The sequence below is a fragment of the Palaemon carinicauda genome, chromosome 23 (assembly GCF_036898095.1).
Source record: "Palaemon carinicauda isolate YSFRI2023 chromosome 23, ASM3689809v2, whole genome shotgun sequence".
NCBI classification, from domain to species: domain Eukaryota; kingdom Metazoa; phylum Arthropoda; class Malacostraca; order Decapoda; family Palaemonidae; genus Palaemon; species Palaemon carinicauda.
In genome coordinates, this window is record NC_090747.1 from 72,347,493 (window position 1) to 72,362,035 (window position 14,543).

A 14,543-nucleotide genomic window follows, 5' to 3' on the forward strand; every position below is an offset into this window, starting at 1 on the left:
GGACCAGCGGAACGTTTAGACCGGCAATGGGTGTTGACCTATGGAACCTCTTAATGGGAGTGGATATTCTCGTCCTTTCCCCACATTTTGATGCTGTTCTCGGACTCATCAAAGAAAAGGGGGGGGGGCATGCTCCGGTTCAGGCCTATGGTCAGGACCTGAAGGATACCTCCCCATCATTCAGGCAGGCTTAGGGGCCGTAGTCTGGCCCCTCTACAGATCCTACAGTTCCTGCCGAGTCGCTCCGTGCACGACGACTTCATGGTACTGGCGTATTCCAACCAGCAAGGGACGCATTTTCATACCTTCGCATCTTGCAGTAGAGATACTGAGATGATCCGAGGTCCTCTCTACACCACTATCGGCTCGCTCATTCTGGGCAGAGGAATGTTCTCTCCGACTATCCGAGCAGAGCCTCGCAGATAGAGGTTACCTGTGGGTCTTTGGCCTTTAGTAACCAGCAAGTCCTGGCCTGGGGGACCTGATCGCGACAGCCTGGAATTTCAAGCTTCAGCTGTTCTTTCCCCCAGTCTCAGACCCCAAGACTCTTTGGCAAGATGCTTTCCGGTGATGGTGGGACAACATTGACGCCTGCGTCTCCCCACCATTGTTGTCTGTTGAGAATGGATCTCAACAAGATCGGGTTGTCTGTCAACCTTTCGATGGCCCTGAGAGCTCCACTGGGACTATACGCGGAACGGTTTCCGGACCCTCTGCTTCCCCTGACGGAACTCCCGGGAGAGCTTCTCCCACGGCACAGGCTACTCAAACAACCACACTGCAACATCTTTCACGAGGCGGGGCATCGCTTCGGCTTCATGCCTGGAGACACTACGCCGCCTCCTCAAGAAGAGACAACCCGCTACAGTCGCGGAGCGGAGGTCGCGTCACCTGCGATAGTCATCCGCAGGGGTCTACCAGGCGAAGTGGAGAGTCTTCTGTGGTAGGTGTCGTGGGAGAGATACCTCTACCCTTGAGGCCTCTTCTCCAGCAATAACGGACGTATTGCTTTTCGGCGGGAGGAAACTCCTTTCCGCTCTCGGCAGTGAAGCCTGTCGCTCAGCCTTTCCCTGGCCTTCAGGCTGAAAGGAATAGATTTTTTCCTTACCGCTGGACCTTTCTTCGCTCATGCGAAGCTGCGAACGTCCCTGCCCCCAGTCGGAGTGAGACTTCCTCCATGGAGCATGGTTCGGACTTTTTAGTCCCTTAAGAGATCTTCTCAAGAACCATTACATCAGGCCTCTGATCGTATTCCGTCTTGGGGGACGGTGCTCCTGCTCACTCTGGCCTCGGCCGGTGTGTAAGCAATCTTCTTGGTCTCGTACGACTCCGCCCTTTCTAAGGAATAGGGGAAGGCAACATTCAGGTTCGTTCCTGAGTTGTTTGCTAGACTCAGAATCTTGAAGTCCCGGCCCTTCGGTCCAACTCCTTCAAGATTTCGAGTCACCATTCTGTATCAGATGACCCAAACCTTCTCTTTCTTGCCAGTAAAGGAATCGAGGGGTTATCTTTGGGAACAGCTGCAGTTTGTCCTCACGTGCAGCCAGGTTGGGAGCACAGGAAGGACACAGGGGAGAGTCACCAGTATACCTCTTCAGCTCGGACTCAAGGACATTCATCTCGACCTGAATCCAGACCCTCCCCCATCACGTCGCCCTACAGCACGATGTCGGATACATCGCAACGTCCCTCGCCTTCGAGTAGTACTACTCTGTGACGCAGGTGCTACAAGCTGGAGTCTGGAAGCGTCTAATGACCTTCCCAGCCCGCTTCCTGGAGGACGTGACCCACAGGAGTATCGATACATTTCTATCGCGCTGTGGTGGCTACACAACAGCTGGTCTAACCTCAGACTCCTTTTTGGACAGGTAGCAGAAGGTTGAGGGAATTGTTATCAGGTTTTAGTCTGCATGAACGAAAGAAGTATGTCTGGCCCTTACTTCTTTCTTCATCGTCCCCTCTACTGGGGAAGCAGCATCCTGGTCTCTGCATAGCTGACCTCAAACCTCTGCAGGTAAACCATGCTTCCTTGTGTTCCGAGTATTGAGTCAATACTGTCGTGTCCCCCATACCCTGACGAGGTGGTATTGGGAACGTCCTAACCCAGAGTTCCTTCTGGAACTCCAGGTCAACTGCCTAGGACGGGTCACACTTCTTCCTCCACACACAAGCTTATGTAGGCCACGAGAACTTGTGAGGTGCAGGGACTCCTTTTCTCGAGTGCGACTCACTCGGATTCTGAGTCCCCGAGTAAAGCCAAAGCCAGTATGGCGGGGTACTTTCCACCCTTCCTAAGGGGTAAGTCACCCAATGTAAATAGCGTGGTTTGTATTTCGGTTATGGAACAAATGACAAATTCGAAGATAATTTGTATTTTTCCTAACCATACAAACCTTAGCTATTTACACATATTTGCCCGCCAGCCCTGTCCCCCAAGACAAGTCCTACCTCTAAGTGAAGTGAAGCAGTTCACCGGTGTGTGAGGGGGGGAGGGGTAGCTAGCTACCACTCCCCTACCCCCCTGCTAACTAGCGCGGGGGTAATACACCCTCGTTAAATTCTAATGGCTCGCCATTTCAGCTACGCCGAAAGGTAAACCCAATGTAAATAGCTAAGGTTTGTATGGTTAGGAAAAATACAAATTATCTCCGAATTTGTCATCTTTTTATACTCTTTCACATCAGACCATAAATAGATCTGCCCGCTGCGAGAGATATTACTCTTCCGCCAAGGGCTTGAATGAGAATGCAATAGGTTATCTGATTAATATTAGAAATACCAATATCGAAAACAAGAATAAATAATGATACAAAGTAATTTGTGAGATTGTATCGATTTTCATGATAACTACGTAGTGTAACTTTAACTCTACGTTAGTTTTATTTAATCTCTGAAAATAGATCGAAGATTATCTAAAGAAATTATACTAAAAGGACAAATATTTTCTTAAACAAAAAAATATATTCCTAACATATTATAAAAACTTAAATACTTTTGGTATGTAAGTAGAATTACATTTCATTCTCTGTTAGGAAAAGAAAAGAATATGCAAGTCATACTACGTAGAACTACGTAGTTTATGTTATATGATTGTGATGTCATAGTGTTGGCGGAGTGTTTTCCTTCCGCCATGTTTTTAAGAGTAGGTTCGTTAGTTTTACAGTACGTAGGTGGAAAAAACTCCTAATCCTACCCATTTTAAGCTATGAACATAGCGATCATATTCCAAACATTAACTCTCAGTCAAAATAAAACCAAACGGCAAAAGCCAACAGTATAATTGTACATCACCAAGATAACTGCAATTATACTGGTTACAGCAAGTGAAAAATCCAAAAATGTTGCCGGCGTGCGCGGCAGGGAAGATCTGAGGAATCATGGAATGGTTCCAGGTACCTTTCTAGAGAGCGCACAGGTAGTACACCTGGCTAAATAATCGGTGATTGCCGCGAGTTTTTCAATTTCTGCCGGGACGTCAGGGACTAAAGCTATATTCATATAACCACCGGGTAGATGGTTCTTAGATAGTTTAATGAGGTTTTGGTTAATTTGCTGTTGCAATGAAGGTCAAATTTAGTGAAAGCACATTCTTTACGGTATTATTGTACTGCATTACAGGGCAATGTAACCTAGGAAAAAAACTACTTTTATCTATGGAAAAAATTCTGATCTCTTCGAAAATGACACTCGTTCCCATCGCAAATGATTGATTGATTGATTGAAAGTTTTCTGGCATCCTGACATCTAAGGTCATTGACGCCGATACCATTTACTGTATATGAAAATTAATAGAGAATTCGATTAAAACCATAAAAATTAAGAAGTCATTAAAATAGTTAAATAGTTTTCAGAAGACCTGCTTCTGAAATAAATCTAAAAATTCCGCTCGCATAGTAAGACACATCATGTCTAAGAATCTTGGCAAGGATAAACCTGCAATCCTCACCTCGAGCCTCAAACAGATATCTATTTCTTAAGTTAGTAAAATTAGGGCATTCGGTCAACAAATGCCTCACTGTTAAAGGTACTAAGCAGTCCTCGCAATACGGTTGGTGTTGGCCCTTCAGCAGAAACTCGTGTGTCAACCGTGTGTGACCAATACGGAGACGACAAAGAGTCGTCTCCCATTTTCGGGGAATCATGTTATACCTCCAAGGTGATATGATATTTGTTACTTCCCTCATTTTATTGCCATCTTGACTGTCCCAGTGCTGTTGCCATTTATCACAAACCAATTTCTTGATGTAAGGTAGGAGATCGTTACATGGAATGGGATACCTCCTTGGTAGCAACTCGGATGCCGCATTCTTCGCCAGTAAATCTGCCTTCTCATTCCCAGACACACCTACATGTGCTGGAACCCAACAAAATCGAACAGTTATACCTTTCCGTCCAATAATAAAAAGCCATTATAAAATCTTTAAAACTAGAGGGTTACTAGAATTAAAAACTTCTAAAGCTTGAAGAACACTCCTTGCATCACTAAAAATTGTAAAATTACCCTCCTTTTCCAAAGCTATTTTCTCAATAGCGGTTAATATGCCATACAGTTCGGCAGTAAATATGGAAGCTGTTAGAGGAAGTGCACCTCTACAATTAAAATCATTACTATGTACTCCAAATCCAACGCCAGCATCAGATTTGGAGCCATCAGTATATATAAAAGTCGATCCCCTATGTTCTTCGACATGTTCCATAAAAAGAGACCTGGATTCTAAGTCAGTCATATTCTTCTTAACTCCAATAAAGCATTTACAAAAAGATATGTCAGGTAATTTCCATGGAGGCGTTGATGATACCTTGAATGGAAGTACCTTATTTCTAATTATATCCAGACTATTTAAAAATCGTTTCACCCGAAAGCCATAAGGTTGAGGAGATTTTGGGTGCAACTCAAAGTATGATGCGTGTCTTACAAGGCTTGCAGTCTGAAAGGCTAGAGAGCTAGGGAGTCTTTGCAATCTAAACCAATACCGAAGAATGGAAGACATTCGGTAAAGGTCTAGAGGTAACTCTCCAGCATCAACAAGGAGACTTGGGATAGGCGAGGTTTTAAAAGCTCCAGTAGATAATCTAATACCTGCATGATGTATCGAGTCTAATATTTTTAACCGGCTTGGGGTGGCTGAAGAATATACCTCACAACCATAACTAATTTTGGAAAAAATCAAGGCCTTGTATAATTTTAAAATAGTATTGCGGTCTGCCCCCCATGATGTATGGGACAATACTTTTAAGATATTCAGAGCTTCAACACATTTAGCTTTTAGCGCTTTTAGGTGAGAAACCCAGGTAAGTCTACAGTCAAATATCAAACCTAAAAATTTGGTTTCCGATACACAGGGTATCCGTTGACCTTTAATGTATATATCCGGGTCTGGATGTACTCCCCGGATACGACAAAAATGGACAATGGTAGTTTTACTTGTCGAGAACTTGAATCCATTCATGTCAGCCCACTGGATAATTTTATCAATAGAGAGTTGGATTTTTCTCTCAACCATTGCCATTCTAGTGCCAGCAAATGATATTGAGAGATCATCCACAAATAATGTTGAGAGAACATCCTGGGGAATGGCTGAGGATATCCCATTAATTGCTAGTGCAAAAAGGGTTACACTCAGCACACTACCCTGAGGAACTCCTTCTTCCTGGCACTTACTCTCTGATAGAGCTTCCCCCACTCTCACTTGAAAAACTCTACGTGAAAGAAATGCCTGAATAAATAGTGGCAGCTCTCCTCTCAATCCCAATTCATGAATGGTTTTAAGAATACCATATCTCCATGTGGTATCATATGCCTTTTCAAGGTCAAAAAATACTGTAACATGGTGCTGTTTGGAAGCAAAGGCTTCACAAATAGAAGACTCAAGTCGTATCAACACATCAGTCGTTGAGTGCATTTTTCGGAATCCACATTGAATCGGTGATAAAATACCTTTCTTTTCAAGGTACCATATCAGCCTTGGATTGACCATCTTCTCCATGATTTTACATAAACAAGATGTCAATGCAATAGGACGATAGTTTGCTGCTAAAAACTTGTCTTTACCGGGTTTTAAAAAGGCTAAAATAATGGCTAGTTCCCAAACACTTGGGTAACTATGATCATGCCATATTCTATTAATAATGCTTAAAATAAATAGCTTTGTATTAAAATGTACATGTTTAATCATTGCATATGGAATTCCATCGGGTCCAGGGGCTGTATCGTTGCAATGAGCAAGTGCGGAATCAAATTCTCTTTCAGTGAAAGGAGAATTATACGACTCTTCCCTTCTTGTTGCAAAATTTAAAATTTTATTTTCTTCAGTGCTCCTATACTGGTGACCAGGGGCTCCTTCATACTTGCTGGATACATTTGAAAAATGATTAGCCAAGGCATTGCTAACTTCATTTGCTTCAGTTACATACTGGCCATTCACCTTCAACACTGGTGGTGGGTTGGGGGTGAATTTGCCAGCTATCTTTTTTACTTTCCTCCACACAGAAGATGGTGGTGTTCTACTGTTAATGGAGGAAACAAAAGACATCCATGACTGGCGCCTTGCTTCTTTCATGGCACGACGGAACTGTGCTCTACATTTCTTGTACATAATTAAATTCTCATCAGTTCGGAGTCTACGCAATCGTGTTAGAGATCTTCTTGTGGCTCTGTGGAGTGCAGTTAGTTCTGAAGACCACCACGGGACTGGTCGTCGTTTGAATAACCCTGTTGTTTTGGGAATTGAATTGACTCCTGCTGTATGAAGAGTTCCATTCAGCAGGTCTATAGCATCATCAATACTTTCAAACTGTTCTGCTCTCCCTTCGATTTCACTTAGCTCAGAAAATTTAACCCAGTCTGCCTTGTCTAGATTCCAACGTGGCGATCTTTGCAAAGGTGGACCCTTGTTGGTGTTTATAATGATTGGTGCATGATCACTAGTATGCCAATCATCTAATGTCCTCCAATCAAAATCAAGAAGGCAGTTAGAGCTTGCAATTGAAAGGTCAATGCATGACAAAGTACCTGTCTGAACATGGAAGTGCGTGGGCTCTCCTGTATTAAGGAGCCCAACATCCTCATTCTCCACAATTGATGAGATAATATTGCCCCTTGTGTTGGCCAAAACATCACCCCATAAAGGATGTCTACCATTCATATCTCCCAGTAAGAGAAAAGGTTGAGGGAGTTGTTGAATAACTTCTGCTAAATCATCATATAAAATATCATCATTTGGAGGTAAGTACAGAGAGCATATTGTATATTTTCTCCCTATATCTATTTGTACAACAACTGCCTGCAGGGTTGTACGTATAGACATGGGTATTTGGGGAACATCTCGACGAATGTACATGAGACTTCCGCCATGGCTCCCTGCTTGTTGATTATATGGTGTTCAATAGCTAACATACTCTCGAGGACTAGGAGTGTTAGAATCAAGCATACTTTCCTGTAGACATACTATTATGGGGGAATGCTCATGAATTAGGAGCTTAAGTTCTTCATATTTCGCCCTCAAACCCTGACAGTTCCATTGCAAAATGGAGGAGAAAACTATGGATTATTTCTGGAAGACGTCTTGGGTGAGGTCTTCCCATTAGCAGTTTTTAATCTACCATTATTACTTGTAGGTTTCTTCAGAGATGGTCTTGTTATGTTGGGTTTTACGTTGGAGTTTTTCTTTGTATCTTTTTTATATATTTGTTGAGAGGGATGGTGGACCTCAACTTGAATTTCTGATTTATTTAAATTGTCTTCTGGTTGATCGCCAACATCAACAGACAAAACATCATATTTATTTGATGTCATAATTCTAGTATTTCTTATGGAAGGGGGTGAGAGAGATGGAGGTCTCTCTCTTTTACGATTAATAGGTTGCAAGTTACCAGGTTTTTGTACCTTCCCCACTACAGGTACACCTGATAACTTGGTGTCAGGTGGAATCTCCATTAAATCAGGCAAGGATATGGCCTGGGAGAGGTTAGTACTATCCTTTGTAATGGGGGACAAAGGTTTGATAGTGGTGGGCAATGTCTTTTTGTTGATACTCAATGATAAATCTTTAGGAGGAGATGTTCTTGTCTTATGCAGCACTTTATCAATAGATTGTGAATTCCTTTTTCGAGAACTACCTACAGTAGTAGGTGGGTGAGATGATTCCCGAGGAACTTTTTCTCCTGTTTTTAATGTTTTTGCATAAGTATTAGATTTATTTAATAATCTCTTGGCATGCCCCATGCTTACATGTTCAATAATTGATTTATTGAGGGCAGCCTCTTCTAACTTATAAAACTGGCAGCTCCTATCATTAGATTTATGATTAGAGTTGCAGTTTAAGCACCTTGCCTCAAGTGTACAATCCCCATGGTAAATTTTGGAGCAAGTATTACAAATTTTTTCATTATTGCAAACTTTGGAAGGATGTCCAAATTTAAAGCAATTATAACATTGCAGTGGCTTCTGCTTAAAAGGTTGAACTCTGATCCTTTCGTTTTCTATGTCTATGTGGAAAGGTACATCAGCATCCTGGAAGGTAAGAACAATCATTGATGTTCCAGGTACTTTATGTACTTTCCACACTGATAGGGGACACATGGCCAATATCTCCTCTTCAGTAAATTCATACAGATCCCTATTAAAAACCACTCCCCTTCCATAGCTAAAGTTTAGATGGGGTTTGATGTCCAATTTTATATCATCATTTACTGTCTTCAAATTAGACAGTATAACAGACTGTGTGTATGACTTGGCCTTTATCAAGAAACTTTTCTTCCCGAATCGAGATATATCTCCGGGTGCGATCGTACCTACCTTCCTCTGAAGAAATTTGCATATCTTGAAATAATTTTCCGTACCTCCTACAGATTGAGCAAGAAGCCACATTGGTGGTTTTGGCTTTCTTTGGGATGGTATATCTGCCTCTATATCTTTATCAGCCCAGTCTGCTGGTCTGTAGACATCCAGATCTTTAGGTGCCCCATCACACAGAGCACCCTTAACACTCATATTACCAACTTTAATATCAACAATGTTACAGCTTGCATTAAATGCTTCCTCGTGACAATTAAATGATAACCAAGATTCCCAATTATCATCTTGAAGTTTCATTCTAATTTCTTTTATTGATCCGTAACACTCAAATATTTTATGTAGTACATCATAATTAGCTTCTAAAGGGATTTGGGTAACGTGCAGGACTTTCAGTTTTCCTGTGTTGCCCAAATTACCCTTTTTCGGAATGTTTAAAGAACAGTCCTTTTTAGTTCCTACGTCGTCAACGGAGTTTTCTTTAAATGAATTGCCAGAGGTCGTCAACAGTGCCGGGGGCGAGTCAGCATATCCAGGGGAGGTGGGGTCATTCTCACAAGAATCCATCGGAATAAAGAAAAGAGAAGAGTGATTTTTTGAATAGTTTGATTTACCTGCTTGAGAACATTAAGGCATCACATGTTGGGAAGGAAATTTGCACTCTCCACTACCGGCACAGTGAGAGTATACTTCCCAGATGGTCCACTCCATACCCTACCCGAAGGATAGCATCAAAACAGATATAGAGGCACAGGTGTAAGCTGAACCCGCCTGTTAGGACTGAGACCAAGAAACTATGGAATCATCCTCCCCATATCTGTAATGACGGGCTTCCGGCCAGAAGCCGAGAGTCCTACCCCAAGCATTGGATCCCCCTGGATTCCGAAGACCCAACACTTGGAATAGTTCCGCCAAAAAGGTCCAAACCATCTTCGGGATGGCTGAGATCATCCTATACACTCACATATAGCTTTGAGCACAAAGGCCTCCCAACCGCGACACCTTTCACATTCATCAAAGCAGGCAGCAATACCGGATGCAGAAACATCCGCCCAAGTGGCAATAACAGATGTAGAAACATCCATGCCATAAAGAGGGAAAAAAAAAAAAAAGATAATAAACATACATATATATGTAAAAATATACACATATACATATGGAAAATTTTACTCATAGGGTTGGGACAGCATCATGAAAGAAAGTTTATAATATTAGGAGAAGGTTGAAGCAATATAAAGAGGAAGAAAAAGATAAGAAAGAGAGAAATTTAGATTCGAACTGGGGGAGCAATTTCCCCAAGTTCGAGAGCCCTCTTGCCCGTCACGAAGTTTCAGCACGGGAATAAAATGCCGTGCTGAAGCTCAGTGACTTCATCAAGGCATTCTCTCATTAAGAGGGCATCGCAAATGAATAGTTTCAGAAATATATACATATATCTATATCCTACGATAATGGGGGACCCCCAGTGGGAACTCGGAGTTTTGGGTGGGGAAAACATACTGGGGAAACAGTATATAATGGTAAAACAAGCCTTTTCTTCTCAATACATTGCCTTTTTGGATGTATAATAAACGGAAAAAAAGACAAAACAGTAAAGAGGATAAAATTGGAGGCGCCGTTGCAAAGGCTATGTCGCATGAAAAAATATGACAAATTCGGAGATAATTTTTATTTTTCCTAACCATACAAACCTTAGCTATTTACATTGGGTTTAACTTTTAGCGTAGCTGAAATGGCGAGCCATTAGAATTTAACGAGGGTGTATTACCCCCGCGCTAGTTAGCAGGGGGGTAGGGGAGTGGTAGCTAGCTACCCCTCCCCCCCTCACACACCAGTGAACTACTTCACTTTCACTTAGAGGTAGGACTTGTCTTGGGGGACAGGGCTAGCGGGCAAATATATGTAAATAGCTAAGATTTGTATGGTTAGGAAAAATACAAATTATCTCCGAATTTGTCATTTGTTCCGTAACCAAAATACAAACCACGCTATTTACATTGGGTGACTTACCCCTTAGGAAGGGTGGAAAGTCCCCAGCCATACTGGCTTTGGCTTTACCCGGGAACTCAGAATCCGAGTGAGTCGCACTCGAGAAAAGGAGTCCCTGCACCTCACAAGTTCCTTGCTCCGCAAGGAACCGAGTGGCCTACATAAGCTTGTGTGTGAAGGAAGAAGTGTGACCCATCCTAGGCAGTTGACCTGGAGTTCCAGAAGGAACTCTGGGTTAGGACGTTCCCAATACCACCTCGTCAGGGTATGGGGGACGCGACAGTATTGACTCAATACTCGGAACACAAGGAAGCATGGTTTACCTGCAGAGGTTTGAGGTCAGCTATGCAGAGACCAGGATGCTGCTTCCCAGTAGAGGGGATGATGAAGAAAGAAGTAAGGGCCAGACATACTTCTCTCGTTCATGCAGACTAAAACCTGATAACAATGCCCTCAACCTTCTGTTACCTATCCAAAAAGGAGCCTGAGGTTAGACCAGCTGTAGTGTAGCCACCACAGAGCGATAGAAACGTATCGATACTCCTGTGGGTCACGTCCTGCAGGAAGCGGGCTGCGAAGGTCATTAGACGCTTCCAGACTCCAGCTTGTAGCACCTGCGTCACAGAGTAGTACTACTCGAAGGCGTGGGACGTTGCAATGTATCCGACATCGTGCTGTAGGGCGACGTGACGGGGGAGGGTCTGGATTCAGGTCGAGATGAATGTCCTTGAGTCCGAGCTGAAGAGGTATACTGGTGACTCTCCCCCGTGTCCTTGTGCTCCCAACCCGCCTGCACGTGAGGACAAACTGCAGCTGTTCCCAAAGATAACCCCTCAATTCCTTTACTGGCAAGAAGGAGAAGGTTTTGGGTCAACTGATACAGAATGTTGACTCGAAATCTTGAAGGAATTGGACCGAAGGGCCGGGACCCCAAGATTCTGAGTCTAGCCAACAACTCAGGAGCGAACCTGAATGTTGCTTTCCCCATTCCTTAGAAAGGGCGGGGTCATACGAAACCAAGAAGATTGCTTACACACTGGCCGCGGCCAGAGTGAGCAGGAGCCCCAAGACGGAATACGATCAGAGGCCTGACTTAAAGGGTCTTGAGAAGATCTCTTAAGAGACTAAAACGTCCGAACCATGCTCCATGTTGGAGGTCTCACTCCGACTGGGGCAGGGACGTTCGCAGCTTCGCATGAGCAAGAAAAGATCCAGCGGGAAGGAAAAAGTTTATTCCTTTCAGCCTGAAGGCCAGGGAAAGGCTGAGCGACAGGCTTCACTGCCGAGAGCGGAAAGGAGTTTCCTCCCGCCGAAAAGCAACAAGTTCGTTATTGCTGGAGAAGAGGCCTCAAGGGAAGAGGTATCTCTCCCACGGCACCAACCACAGAAGACTCTCCACTTCGCCTGGTAGACCCCTGCGGATGACTATCGCAGATGACGCGACCTCCGCCCCGCGACTGTAGCGGGTTGTATCTTCTTGAGGAGGAGGCGTAGTGTCTCCAGGCATGAAGCCGAAGCGATGCCCCGCCTCGTGAAAGATGTTGCAGTGTGGTTGTTTGAGTAGCCTGTGCCGTGGGAGAAGCTCTCCCGGGAGTTCTGTCAGGGGAAGCAGAGGGTCCAGAAACCATTCTGCGTATAGTCCCAGTGGAGCTCTCAGGGCCATCGAAAGGTTGACAGACAACCTGGTCTTGTTGAGACCCATTCTCAACAGACAACAAAGGAGGGAAGACGCAGGTGTCGATGTTGTCCCACCATCACCGGAATGCATCTTGCCAAAGAGTCTTGGGGTCTGAGACTGGGGGGAAAAACAGCAGACGCTTGAGGTTCCAAGCTGTCGCGATCAGGTCCCCCAGGCCAGGACTTGCTGGTTACTAAAGGCCAAAGACCCCCAGGTACACTCTATCTACGAGGCTCTGCTCAGATAGTCGGAGAGAACATTCCTCTGCCCGGAATGAGCGAGCCGATAGTGGTATTGAGAGGATCTCAAATCATCTCAGTATCTCTACTGCAAGATGCGAAGGTATGAAAATGCGTCCCTTGCTGGTTGGAACACGCCAGTACCATGAAGTCGTCGCGCACGGAGCGACTCAGCAGGAGCTGTAGGATCTGTAGAGGGGCCAGACTACGGCCTCTAAGCCTGCCTGAATGATGGAGAGGTATCCTTCAGGTCCTGACCATAGGCCTGAACCAGAACATTCCCCCCCCCCTTTCTTTGACGAGTCCGAGAACAGCATAAAAAATGTGGGGAAAGTACGAGAATATCCACTCCCATCAAGAGGTTCCATAGGTCAACACCCATTGCAGGTCTAATCGTTCCGCTGGTCCCATAGGGGCCAGAAAGTCCGGTTAATCGTTGCTTTGAAACCACCGGAACTTGGGCCGCCCCACAGGGAACTTATCCTGAGGCGACCGTTCAGAACTTTAGACGGGTCAATGAGGAAAAGAGACCTAGGAAACGTTCCAAGGTAGGGCTGAAAGCTCTGCTTGACTGAGAACAGGTACTGCGACTCTCCTCAGCCTTGCCACAGTCAACTGAAGGGAAGGCTCGGAGGAGGCAGCAACAGCATCTGGCATCTCCAGGCGGTCACCCATCCAAGTACCGACCAGACCCGACGTTGCTTAACCTCGCTGGACGGACGAGAAGCGGGGTTTCCAACGTGGTAAGGCCGTTGACTCAATATCATGGCTAGATACTCCAGATGTTGAGGCAAAAGTAGAGAAGGCTCCTAGCAAATTACCATGATCCCTCACTCATGGTAAGGATCCGGAAGCTTGTCCCGGCGTTGAAGAAGGTCGAACCCGAGCCTACCGGAGTTGACCAGACCTCCAAAAGGCGAAGGAGGCGGAAGCCTGCTCCTGAGCGGCCATGAGGAAAGCAGGGAGAGTTCTCTGGGGAAAAACCTGCAATGCCACGGCGGGATCGCCACACCGCATCTTAAGCAGGAACACCTGTAGTCTAGGCTGAATTCCAAGAGCTTCCTGGAAGATGGATGGAATGGAAACTGAAAGTACCCGTCCTTCCGATCCGGGGCCTAAGGAGTCCTGTCGCCTCGTTACCAGTCTGATCGATTCTGCTGTTCCACGCTGGACAAAGTTTGTTCGACAAACTTGATCAGAGCTGAGAGGTCGACTACGGAATTACCATCTCAGATGCTTTCCTACGAGAAAGGATCGACTGAAGAAGCCGGGGGATGAAGCCGTCAACGATCCTATGGAGGACCTTCTCCTAAGGCATGGATCATTCTGCCCAAACGGGCAAAACTCTTGCCGACCCCATGGCATAGAGGTTCAGTGACACTGAATTCGCTGACAGAGACGGCAGGCGCGATATCCTTGGCTGATCACGGAGATCGTGCAGGAATCGGCCTTGGGAAGCTGTAATCCGGATGAGTAACCTTAGGCATCCTCCCAGCGTGAGACCTGCAAGGGGGGGTTGCCAATCCTAGAGTTCGTGAACTCTGCCGCTCCCTCTAGGATTATGCCCCCCCTGGAGAGCCTCCCGTGCTACCTGTTCCTGACAGGAGGGGACTGCTATTGGACACCTTGTCTTAGTTGCCATAGCCGGTCCGATAACTTAGGCCGACGAGGCTGAAAGAAAGAGGCGCTGGAGGCCTGCAGGGTCTGGAACAAAGCGCCTTGGAGGAGTGAAAACGGAAGTCGACTTCCTCCGTACAACCGCTGTCTATGTCTCTGTCCTTGGGCACGAATAAGCTCTTCCCAAGGATGGAAGGGTGTCTGAGTTTGTCGACATCCACGGATG

The 14,543-nt window shown here is 45.2% G+C and overlaps 1 pseudogene; it reads right to left on the minus strand.

Annotated features, from left to right (window-relative positions):
• Window positions 1–13,338: 13,338 nt before the first annotated feature.
• LOC137617755 (5S ribosomal RNA) lies at window positions 13,339–13,457 on the minus strand (annotated as a pseudogene).
• Window positions 13,458–14,543: the final 1,086 nt, after the last annotated feature.